Here is a 13,027-nt window from a genome sequence, read left to right as displayed (position 1 = left end):
GTATTACTGGGTGTTACAAGTATTTAGGACCCGATTGTAAGGGACACTAGAAAGAAGACGGAAGCGTCTTTCTATTCTTTCAATTCCTACATACACAGCAGTCACTGAGATTCTCATTGAGTTCTCCATATTCAATGTAGGTGACGTGACCAGACCGTAAAAATAAAAATGATATAATATAATTAAAAAAATCTAATGATTTCAAACACCATGAATCTTCAGATCAGTTTTTTATTACTGTTACAATGCATCTAGCTGTAGCATGTCACTATCACCAGGAACTTTGTGTATTGATCGTTCGATAACTGTATGGCGATATCAGTTGAGCACTGCATAGCGGTATTAATTTTAGCACTGTGTAGCACTTCTTAATTACTTGCAGACTGCCTATAGACTTGAAACTTCTGTACGGTTGATTTCTATGACATTCTAAAACATAATTTGATAGTAACAAATGTATTATAATTGTGCAGCTCCAGGAGTGAGGAGCTAGTAATAAGACACAAACAAACTCCCAATAGAGAAGACAGAGGTGTTTTTTTAGCCATTTCTGTAGTCCTGATATGTTTACACAGAGCTGAATAATTGCTGTGCATACAGTATATGAAGAGCTGATATGACATAGAAATCACGTGCTCGCCATGTGCAGATAGGGAACAGCAGCTGCTGGTTCCTAAGAGAAAAAGATCAGCTCTGTTATGTAGCCAGGAAACTGAATTTCCCTTGTAACTGGGGCTAATATATCAGCCCCAGTTACAGTGGAATTCAAAGTAAAAAATGTATTCAAATATTGATATGCTCTTTGAAAAATCTTTTCTGACCTCATGGGAATCACAAAGTGTGAAATAAGTGAATAAATTAATTAATGAATTATTGAATAAAAAAAAAGAGGAACACAAAAAAATCGCTACATTTCCAAATCACTACTATGAATCATCATTGGAAAAAAAACATGTGTGTGACATTTAAAAATAGATGAAAGAGAGCACAATAAAAATGTATTCTAGCGGTACTTTGAGGTGATCAGGATAAAGGGAAAAATAGATCATATCTTATTTCCTTCCCTCATTATTCCCCAATATCATCTAATAGTGGTAAAAAATAAAAATGAATTTGTGACTATGCAAATGTAATAAAGATTAGTCCCCATTTATAACCAAAACAGTTGCAAAAATTATTTGAATATGCGAACTGCAAACATTTTAGAAGTCTTATAGGAAAAGTCTCGAAATCATGTTTGGTCAAAATTAAGGTAAAATGGCGTTATCTTGAACTAGTTAAGTAACTTGTTATTTGTTATGTAGATACCATACTCTATGCTGTATATAATTAGGTATATTTTTTGCATAATATATGAGTAAATAAGGACCTACATAGAGCAATATCCAAAGTAGGGCTACCCCTTCTATATATTTTTGTGAATTAAAAGGAAATATCGGAAAATGTCCGCCTTCACTAAAAGTGGATAATAAATTGCTCTTCTTTTGACTTCTCAGGTACTTTTTGAAAAAGTTTAAAAAGTTTAAAATGCAGCACAAATATTTAAAGCTTTACCTTATTGAGGATGGTCTTATTCTATTCCGTCCTTGCTGCTTGGTGCCCTCCGGATGGCCAATTTTCTTTATATTCCATGAAGAATTGCAGAATGTTTGTCACCCGAAATCCTGTTAACCTCCTTAAAAGCAATCGAATAAAGTAATATTATTTCTGCAGAATTTATTGTCCCCTAGTTTTAGAGTCTATGATGAAAACAGATTAAACGATATAAGCAAAAAATAATGACAAGCTACTAGAACGAACTATTGGCCAGACACTAAAGTTTCCATTTTACGTCCTTTAATATTTCTAAAGTATAATTTAACTTAATCTTTTGACAAGTCAAGGCAATATGTAAGAAGATAATTTGTAGGCTCCTTGAGATAGGGCCAAGACAAAAGAGAGGCAATTCTCTGTAACACACTAGAACTCCTCACAGGTACTCAGAGATGATATTCACCCATGATCCTGGCCCCTGCAATCACATTTCAGTATTATCAAAATGAAGTACCATTACACTTGTGTTTATGAGAACAAGGAACCAAACTGATCCTATTTTTCTAAAAATAAAAATGAGAAGTAACACAATAATTCATCTTTCAAAGATTCCTTCATAATACTTTTTTATAAATAATAATTGATGAAATACAGCTTATTTTTATGTTTAGATATAACTGTGTGAAGGAACAAGTTAACAGGCTGAGACTGAACTACAATAAATAAGAAAAAAAAAATACTGTATATATATATTTAGCATTGACTCGTCCATAAAAGTATGATCTATCAAAACATGAAATAAATTAACCCAATCAATAAACGCCATAAAGAGAAAAAAACTGGAATGGCAAATTGCATTTTTGTTGTTGCTACAACCACGCCAAAAGATACATTAAGAAGCAATCAAATCTACTCCAAAAATTGTATCAGTAAAATCATCAGCTCGCCACAGAAAAAAACAAGCTCCGTCACAGCTATATTGACATAAAAATACAAATGCTTCACATTTTGGAAAATGGAGAAAAAACATTTTTTTCAGGTTTCCGAATTATTATTCACCCCTTAAAAGGGTATTCCAAACATCTAATAAAATGACTCATCATGTAATTCAAATTGCAGCCATTCTTAGTCATATGTAAGGGTGGATTGCAGAATGAAGATACAAGGCTCCTGAGATCTGTGTCTCAAATGACAGAGCTGTATTGTAAGCACACATACCGCAGCTGCCGGAGGAGTGTGCGACAGAAGAAGCAATACATCTTCTTCTCTGACTGAGAACAGAAGACTGAGGCTAAAGTTAAAATTCTATTGTGCTAAATGAGTTGAGAAAATTTATTTCTTCTCCTTTCATACATAATTTTTCTTTATTGAAACTGGGATCTTTTACACACTTTTTCACGTTACATCCCCAAACTTAAATGCATTTTATTGCGATTTTATATGATAAATCAACACTAAGTAGCAAGTATTTGTACAGTGTAAAGTAAATTATTTTTTTGACGTGCATTTGTATTCAGCCGGTGTAGCCTGACACCTTTAAATGTAAAATACTGACCAAATACTGAACGTGTGAACGTGGCCTTAGTCGTATACTCCAAAAATCTAGCCTTTATAGAAAAGTGGCAAAGAGAAAGCCATTTTTAAAAGCAAGGCATAATAAGTCCCATTTGCAGTTTGCAAAAAGCCATTCAAAGAACACAGCTAGCACATGGAAGAAGGTGCTGCTTTTAGATGAAGTAGAAATTTTTGGGCTAAATGCAAAATGCTGTTTGTGGCAGAAAACTAGCACTGCATATCAACCTGAAAACACAGTCCCCACTGTCAAACATAATGGTAGCAGAACCATGATGTGGAGATGTTTTCTTCAGCAAGGTCAAGAAAGCTGGTCAAGGATGATGGGAAGATGAATGACACTAAATACAGGACATAAACCTGTTAAAGGCTGCAAAAGACTTGAGACTGGGGTGTAGGTTCATCTTCCAGCAGCCCAACGTACCTAAACATACTGCCAGAGCTACAATCGAATAGCTTAGATCAAAGCATGTTCATGTGTTTGAATGGCCCAGTCACAGTCCAGACCTATATCCCATGGATAATCTGTAGCAAGAATTGAAAATGGCTATTGACAGACAACTTTATCCAATCTCACTGAGCTAGAACTAGTCTGCATAAAAGAATGGGCAAAAACCCCAGCCCCTAGAAGTGAAAAGCTGGTACAGACATACCCCAAAAGACTTGCAACAGTAATTGTAGTCAGAGGTGCTCCTACAAAGTACTGACTCAGGAGGATGAATACAAATGCACATCACAATTTTCAGATTTATGTTTTTATATATTTAGAAAACCATATATAATTTCCTTTGCTCTTCATAAATGCTTGCTACTTTGATAAATCACATAAAATCCAAATAAAAATATTTAAGTTAGTGGGCGTAACGTGAAAAAATGTGGAAAAGTTCACAGTGAATGAATACTTTTTCAATGCTCTGTAGTACAATGTATTTGTTTCACTGACAGTTCACTTATTAGACCCTTCCTCCAGTTGGATCTTATAACAAGTGTTTAGACACAGACACAGAAGACACTGTTAGGTATATTTGTTGCCACTTTAACTATTGGCACCCCCTGATCATGCTATTGGGGTGCCAATGGACTGACAGAAGGAGTGATCTACCACTTTTTAACTCATCACATGACAATGTCACTATTAGCCTTGGCATCTGAGGGGATAAAGTACTGGAATTGAAGCTAAGCTATGTTTAGCAGCCAACTGCTGCTGCAAATAGCAGCCTGTGCCATCCCTTTAATATAACTTTAAGTCATATTATTGAAAATCATTTACAATATGGACAGCTCCATCATTTTGGTGGAAAGAGTTAAAGAAAAGTCAATATTCACCTGTCCACATCATTCTGTTGCTGCTGGGTCAACCATCAGTCTCTACTTACTGCCACAGTGATTATGTCCTATCACAATAGAAAATGACCACTGGGGCTCATCACTGGCTGGAGCAGTGATCCCCTAAATCCTTTGGTTGGTGGGCTAATTGCAAAATGCTATTTGTTGCGGAAAACTAACTCAGCACATCACCATGAAAACACCATCCCCACTGTCAAACATAGTGGTGGCAGCATCATGAAGTGTGGATGCTTTTTTTCAGCATCCATGTGATGGGATGTCATTGCTGCAGCAGAAAGTAAAGGCTTGCCCTGCACTGCACACAACCGGAAAGGAAGCAGCAGATAAAGACTAATGCAAGTTCTGTTTTTAATTTTTTTTAAATCCATCTGAAAACTTTGTGACCGTTTTTTTACTCCGCAGAGCAACGCTTTAAAGTTTACATATTGCATACTGTGGTTGAATATGGTTCAGATTTCCTGATTAAGCAAGAATTTTTAGATTATATCTCATATCTGTGTTTGGGAGAGAAAATAGCAATGTAGTAGAGATCAGGATAGCTTCACAAGCTGCAGGAATGAAGAGGACTCAGCAGAAATTACTGGAAGGTGAAACGTTGCTATTACTATAATCTAGTCTTGTTTTCTTTAAAACTCCAGGGTTTTCATTTATTCCAGATAACATTATTATCTAGATTACATGAAAAGGCTTCAAGATATGTATTTAAAACTTTATGGAAGCAATAAAGCCATTATTTGATCCTAAAGGGATTAATTCAGACTGACTGCACAAACCAAATTCCCCAAAGAGTAAAACAAATAAAAAAATAAATCTTAAATCTTTCTATGGACAGTCTATAAATTTCAACCTGTATTATGTTACAACTTGTTTCTTGCACTGGCTCTAAAACCAGACATTCTGCACAGTCTTAGTCCTTGAGGCATTATGGTGCATAACTTTGTAATTCTGGGAAATATTTGTCTTGACATTGTTTTTACAACCTCGGTTTTTCAGCCGACACTGTAACATCGCAGACCGGCTTTTTAGTTGAATTGCAAAACAAACTGTCATTTTTCCTTGTACAAAGTCAGATTTTTTTTTTCATTTGAAAACAATGTGGTTCCATAATTTGCATATGAGGTGGGAAGTCGAATCCTATATTCTCTGTTTCAAATAGTATATCTGGCAATGTGTATATTCAATAAGGTCAGCAGAGGACAGAAAGGATGAGATTTTATAAAATGCCTAACCTACTATACAATTTTGGAAAATTGCAATACAGTCCTCATTAAAGGGGCTGTCCAGTACTCGGACAAGTCAATCTTAATCAGCATGATTGCACCAGTAAAATAGCAACACTTTATATTTACCTTCGGAGCCAGTGCCATTCCAGCAGTGTCGGCACTTGCACTCCCGGGGCTTGCGTAAGATTATGTCAAGCTAGCCCTGAATTGAATTAGTGCTGGCTTCACTCTCTCCTCCTTCTGACAAATTAGGTAATAAGAAAGAGACACAGCTGTGGCTGGCGGCTCATTTCCTCTTCATGTCTGGTACATCCAAAAGTGAGGAGAGTGAAGCCAGTGCTGATTGGACATAACGTGAAGTGAGCGAGTGTCAATGTTGCTCGAATGCCACTGACACCGTTGGTGAGTATAAGTGTTATGTTACTGGTGCAAAAATGTTGATTGAGAAGTGGTTGTCAGAGTAGTGGACAAACCCATTTGGTTGTTATCTCAGGAAAAGGAGTAGAAAAGTAGGTTGGTTCTCGCTGAACAGGACTTAGTCCAATATAACATTAGGGAAATATAGCCACCCTCATATGTGAATGCAAAAAGTGAAATATTTATTTACACTAGTTACAGCGTAAGGGTTGACGACGAAACAGCAGGTACCTACGTGCCGGGTCCGGAGCTAGAGAGGCTGCATCCACTGTTCCCGCGGGAAGCATTAGTAAGGTGGACCTTTCCCTGCTGCCTGAAGGAAGCGCTAGTGAGGGACACCTTCCTGCTGACAGAGGGGAGCGGAGAAAGAGGATGCGTGCAGCAGAGCAATTTGGGGCAGCATGCAGTCAGGTGAGCGGTGCGCTCCACTCCCCATCCCCATACAGAGTACCAGTGCTGCAACAGTCCATGCTTCAGCAGACAAGAAGGACAGGGACTGCTGCGCTGAGGGAAGCAGTGTGCCCTGCAGCAATCCAGAGAGAGGGACCACAGCGGAGTGTGCAGAGCCAGGTGTGTGCAGCAGCAGCCAAGAAGAGAATTGCTCCGCCCAGGGAGCATCAGCATTACACAGGCCTGTGTCTGTACAGCAGCCCCGCCGCCAGCAGCGGGGACCAGAGAGTGAGAGGGATGTGCAGTGTGTGCCCGGTGGGTATTCAGGAGAAAGGTGCCACACGCTAAATGACCATGAGTACTGCACACGTGCCACATGAGAGGGACAACATACAAGATGGACACTTGTGCCCTGACTTTGATAGCGAATATTTGCCCAGACACTTGTGACCTGACTTCATCTGGAATATAGTTGCAGAGCCACGTTGGGCTCGTACAGTATTGTGGCTCCTTGCCAGCCATGGCAGTTTATGGACTAGGCCCAGTGGAAGGTACTGGAGACCGACCACTGCTGCCAAAAGACCGGGCATTGATGCCCATAGGACTTTTCTGGAAAGGGCACCGTGCCAGCTGAGTTGTCAGCAGGAGTTACAGTTGCGGAACTCCTGACACAAGTGCTTCACAAGAACTGTCGTTATCTGGACCATCGTTCTTCTACTTACAATATTCTTCGACATCTAAACTGTTGAATCCCCACTTTAACCCTTTACCTTCCAACATAATTTTCCCTTTATACTGTTTAACCCTTTACCTCCCTGCATTGAGTATTTCCCTGCTATTAAACTTGCTAACCCTGCCCATCACTGCATCCTGCAACCTGCTCACAACCACACTAAAGTATCACAAAGATTGATTATTCGGAAACAAGCACGCAACATTTCGAGCCAATCCTGAGTCTTTTGCTAGCATTGCTACAAGAAAGATACAAACTCATTAGTGTGTTATAAAGATAAAGCAACACTGAAACAAACATATATACAGAATATATATACAACATATGAAGAAAACATGTAGAAATGGGTACATATTGTAGCTCATAAGTGAGAGTTTGACTGGTGGACTACGCGGCAAGTACAGCAGTATAGTACGGGATAAGTGGAAAGGTGGCTATACAAAAATGCTAGGGTGGTTGTAGGATGTAGGTAATCTGGAATCTGGTAGTGGTTAGATAGTCTAGCATGGTAGAGTGTTAGAATAAATGGCTAATAGGGATTCAACTTTCCCATCTTGATGATGGGATATGTAATGAAAGAAAGAGAGAGCAGAAAGGTGAAGTACCAACCTATGTGGTAAATAACCTTGGGGAGAGTGCGTCTGACTCCAGCATGCCCTCTCATCACAACCAACATGAACAACGCAGGTCTTGATGTATTTGACCTTTGGTTTATGGCTTCTATCTTATATGACAGTTTCATCATTAAATAGAAAGTTTAAGATTTTTGTTTTAAGGGTTTCACACATCTCTTCCACTTTCCTTTCTTCTCAACCTTTATATCCACTTTGTAGCTTTATAATACATTTTATAAGCCTAGAATGGTTGTACACTATGGGGACCCCCTGTTACATATTTTATTAAGAGCCTTCTGTAAGGAATACTTATTTGATGGACACTCTATCAAATAACTGTTGGATGTAACACCTATAATGAAACACTGAAAAAGGTATAGTATTTAAAAGACTACTCCTGTTTCATGTTGTTAGAATTATTAGGCTTTTGGAGAATCCAAAGAGTCAATGTTTTTTTGGAAAACAAGGCTTTGCTAACTTCCTAATATCTGGAATTCCTTCCCTCATACAGTATAAATATGGTCTGCAAAGAGTTCATATTTCGAAGTTGACAGCTGCTATCAATATCTATGTCAAGTATGTAATATTCTATCACTGTCTTATCCCCCTAAAATTGAGAAGTAACCTTAATATCATTAGTGTGGAGTTATGATGGACTTTACAGTAGCTCATTAGGATGTCACTTATGGGCAGATTCACAATCTACATGTCAATCAAGAGCATTTATTAGCAAATATCCAATATGAACTGTAAAATTAATGTCCAGTTTCAACCATAAATTATAAAAAAGAATGTCAAAGGTGATGCCCCTGGTTAGGAAAGGCTTCATTAGTAATACTTTGTCCCAATTAATTATGCTAAATTATTCATCAGTCATTAATATTTAATATTAGAATTAATACTATTTCTACGGAAGGAATGATTGTTAATAACTGAAAACTCTTTTAGTAACTTAACTAAACCTTTTGTGCATATACTGTAGTCATCAATCATAAAAATGTGACATAAGAAGACGTGTCATTTCTCAGCTCAAGATATCCAGAGATGAGTGATAAGCGATGGCTAGCATTGAAAATAAAAAAATTGTGTAACTGTCATACATTATTTATGCCGTAAGTGTCGATATGAGTATATTTTGAATTTGTATAGTGGATATTTGGATTTCTAAATCAAATTAAGGGAAAGAAAAGGTAGTTACATCTGTAACTTATTGAAAGGGTTATGCTGCATGTGGAAAAGCCATTTTCTAAATGATTGCCTATTGGTGACCAGATGGTTGATGAAGGTCTAGTATCAAAAACTCTAGAGAACAACTGTAAATGTCAGGTGATAGCTTCAGCAGATGAAATGGTAATACACCGTTATGCTCAAGAGCAAGGGGATATCCTAACAACATAATGGGGCACATAGACTTTTGTTCTTATTGGGTAACCTTCATTAAATATATAAAATAATGGATGTGCCATATTTTATATGTCATATATGATGGGAAGAGCATAACTATATGGTGAGCTTACGTATCACTCACACAGGAAGTATGGTACCAATGGTTGAAAACACCAATATTCTAAATGACAAATTTAGGGCCCTGCACAGACTTTCAATTGAGAACGAGAAGTTTCAAAATGCTGAACTTTGGTAATCATACGATGAATATAAAAATGTTCATGCATGATGGCTCAGTGGTTAGCAGTGCAGCCTTGCAGACCTGGGATCCTGGATTCAAATCTGACCAAGGACATCATCTGCAAAGAGTTTGTACATTCTCTCTGTGTTTGTGTGGGTTACTCCACGTTCTCCGGTTTCCTCCCACACTCCAAAGACATACTGATAGGGAATCTAGTTTATGAGCCCATATGGAAACAGGGATGATGACTAGTGTTGAGCATTCCGATACCACAAGTATCGGGTATCGGCTGATACTTGCGGTATCGGAATTCCGATGCCGAGTTCTGATACTTTTGTGGTATCGGGAATCGGCATCGGATCCATATTAATGTGTAAAATAAAGAATTAAAATAAAAAATATTGATATACTCACCTCTCCGGAGGCCCCTGGACATCACCGCTGGTAACCGGCAGCCTTCTTTGTTTAAAATGAGCGCGTTTAGGGACTTCCATGATGTCACGGCTTCTGATTGGTCACGTGCCGCTCATGTGACCGCCACGCGACCAATCAGAAGCCGCGACGTCATTCTCAGGTCCTAAACTCCTCATTCTAGGAATTTAGGACCTGAGAATGACGTCGCAGCTTCTGATTGGTCGCGTGGCGGTCACATGAGCGGCACACGACCAATCAGAAGCCGCAACGTCATTCTCAGGTCCTAAACGCGCTCATTTTAAGCAAAGAAGGCTGCCGGTTACCAGCGGTGATGTCCAGGCGCCACGGAGAGGTAATTATATCAATATTTTTTATTTTAATTCTTTATTTTACAAATTAATATGGATCCCAGGGCCTGAAGGAGAGTTTCCTCTCCTTCAGACCCTGGGAACCATCAGGATACCTTCCGATACTTGGTGTCCCATTGACTTGTATTGGTATCGGGTATCGGTATCGGCGATATCTGATACTTTTCGGGTATCGGCCGATACTATCCGATACCGATACTTTCAAGTATCGGACAGTATCGCTCAACACTAATGATGACGAAAATTGTTTTTTTTATTTGTTTTTATAGAAAAAAATGCTTAATATCCACAGTTGTCTTCTTGTGCAGCACATGATCGGCAGTACTAAACCAAACCTGAAATGAAGGATGGATGTGCAAATTCCAGTTTTTCTCCTGATGAATCTAAAAGCTGAACATACCTAATTTCCTTCAGTGTTAAATTTAAGATTAAAATGTAACTAAAACTGTCCTTCTTCATAAACTGGTCATTTAACATTACTCTGTGATCGTTGTAGTCACTACCGAGAATTGGGCTAAGACATGTTTGATCCTCCAAAGAGCTTGCGGTCTAGGCAGTCTAACGAAAGAAAGAAATTGTTGTTTAAATGTATTGATTAAAGTGTTCTACATTCCTTCCTTTCATGCCGCTACTACAGGAAAATCATAAGAAGCAACACTACATTATGCATTATTCTTCTTTAATAGGCTGTAAGAAAGGACTGCATCTAGATCACTTGCAATAACTCCACTTCCATGAACAGTATATTGCCAATCTATTTCTCCTGAGATACTGTATATGCAACTTGTGACTAGATATATCACCACAGCTTAGCAAGATACTATAGGTATGAAGAAATAATGAAAAAATACATGATTTTCTTTCCTTGGAGTCCATTTTTTTAGTAGCATCTGCCACATAGAGATCCTGAGCATAAAAATTCTGGAAACACATTAATCGGTGACTATGCCACTCTCAACAGCACCAAGGAATTCTAGTTCTGTTACCTACATATAAAAGTGCCTGCTATTGATCAAACATATTTAAATTATGTTTAACGCCTTCATAACCTTGGACGTATCGATACGTCCAGATTGGTGATAATTTACGGACCTTAAAAAGTATGAATGAGTCATATCTTTAACTCAGCACTGCAACCGCACTCGTGGTGATTGCATTCCCTAACTTCCTCCCCACCTTCCAATCTGCCCTTAAGCGCTAATGAGTACTTGATCACTAAATTTTTGGCAAGGTTAGTGTCAGATAGCAAAGTGGAAAACAGAATCACATCTGTGAGTATGTCACACCGTTGTCGAGTGCTGATCAGTGAAATATCACTGATCGGCCTCCGGTTGTTGTTTTTGTTTTTTTTTTAATGTGAAAAACGAATGAAAATAATTTTGTATTGGTTGATAGTACTAGATTAGGGACAGTAAAAGTACTGTCCCTAATCAGCATCTACTTTAGTATTTGTCACTGAATATAGTCAGGGTTGGTGTCAGATATTTGCGGGCACTCAGTAATTTCTTTTTTACTGATGTCCGTCTTAAAAGTTTGTTTTTTATTTTACCAAATTTTTATATTCTTTATATTTATTATTTTTATTTTCATCTTTTCCTTTGTAGATTCTTTTCTTTTTTTTCTCTTCTAAATAAAAAAAGTTTACACCAAACACGCACACACACCTGAATTATATTTGGTAAACACACAAACATTCGTGAAAAAACGGCTCCCTTGTTCCAATCATGGTATTCAGCAGAAGAAGCATATGCTTTCCTTGCCTTGGATGCTGATTGTGAGAGAGAGGAAGGTGGCTTCCTTTATTTTTCATCCATCTCCTGCTCTTCCTCAAGTGATACTGAGCCACCATGCAGACACTCCAGGACAGAAAATGAACTAGCACCTATGATTACTGACCCCATATGGACCTCACTCCCCGAAGAATATGAGTCACAGATTCCTGATTTTGTGGCACAGCCAGGAGTCAAATTTGTCACCACCGGCCTCACAGAAATAGACTTTTTCAGTCTTTTTTTCTGAGAATTTTGTAATTTTCATGGTGGCCCGACAAATTTGAATGCCCATTTTTCTGGTATGCTTTCTTACCTATCATCTTGTTTCCATGATCTGTTTCATTTCTCCATGCTATTCTGGCATATCTTTGAGTGATCACTCCAACCCCTCCCTCTCTTTATGACCTTTGCTTAACTCTCAACATCTGGTCTCGCCATACCCACCCACCTCCTCACTCACACCTGATTGCCCTTAACTTTGGATATATTCAGACCCAGGAGTGTGATCCAGACTTTAGTCTGATCCATGTATCTTTCAAATTCCATCTTTCAAATTGACTGTAAGGTAATGGAATAGAAAACCACTGCAATGTTTCTGTTTCTTTTCACTTTCACCCCATACTTCTTTGCTTCTTACAAAATGGCGCTCTATAAATGTATAATAATAATAAAACCGCCCTACATTACATTTTCTAACTGGCTTTTTCCTTTACATTGGGGTAGTGAAGAAGCCAGAACTTCAGCAATATTAGCGTGTTGATTTTTATCTATCTAGGCTTGCATAAAATCATAGTAACATACTTAGCAAGGCCGAAAAAAGACATTTGTCCATCCAGTTCAGCCTACAACAGATCTTCAAAATAGCGTTCATCCGTCAAGTCTCCATGGCTCGAGATCGAGCCAAAGGCCATTAAATAAATAAATAATACATTTTGGATGGGCAATCATTTATTTAATTGTTCCCTGTCCCAAATCCTTAATTTTATCTAGAATGTATACCTTCTATTTCTTTCCACA

The 13,027-nt window shown here is 38.1% G+C and overlaps 1 protein-coding gene across 8 annotated transcripts in view; it reads right to left on the bottom strand.

Annotated features, from left to right (window-relative positions):
* The window catches only part of HTR2C (5-hydroxytryptamine receptor 2C), an 834,275-nt gene that overhangs the window by 423,949 nt on the left and 397,299 nt on the right, over positions 1-13,027 (bottom strand). For all 8 annotated transcript variants that reach the window (XM_069746901.1, XM_069746897.1, XM_069746896.1 and 5 more), the window contains one exon: positions 1,555-1,675. The gene's annotated coding sequence lies outside the window, so the exon portion shown is untranslated. The remainder of the gene's footprint in view (positions 1-1,554; positions 1,676-13,027) is intronic.

This window comes from Ranitomeya imitator, chromosome 2 (genome assembly GCF_032444005.1).
Source record: "Ranitomeya imitator isolate aRanImi1 chromosome 2, aRanImi1.pri, whole genome shotgun sequence".
Lineage (NCBI taxonomy): Eukaryota > Metazoa > Chordata > Amphibia > Anura > Dendrobatidae > Ranitomeya > Ranitomeya imitator.
The sequence above is the reverse complement of the archived record's forward strand: the minus strand, read 5'-3'. Positions and strand labels throughout refer to the sequence as shown.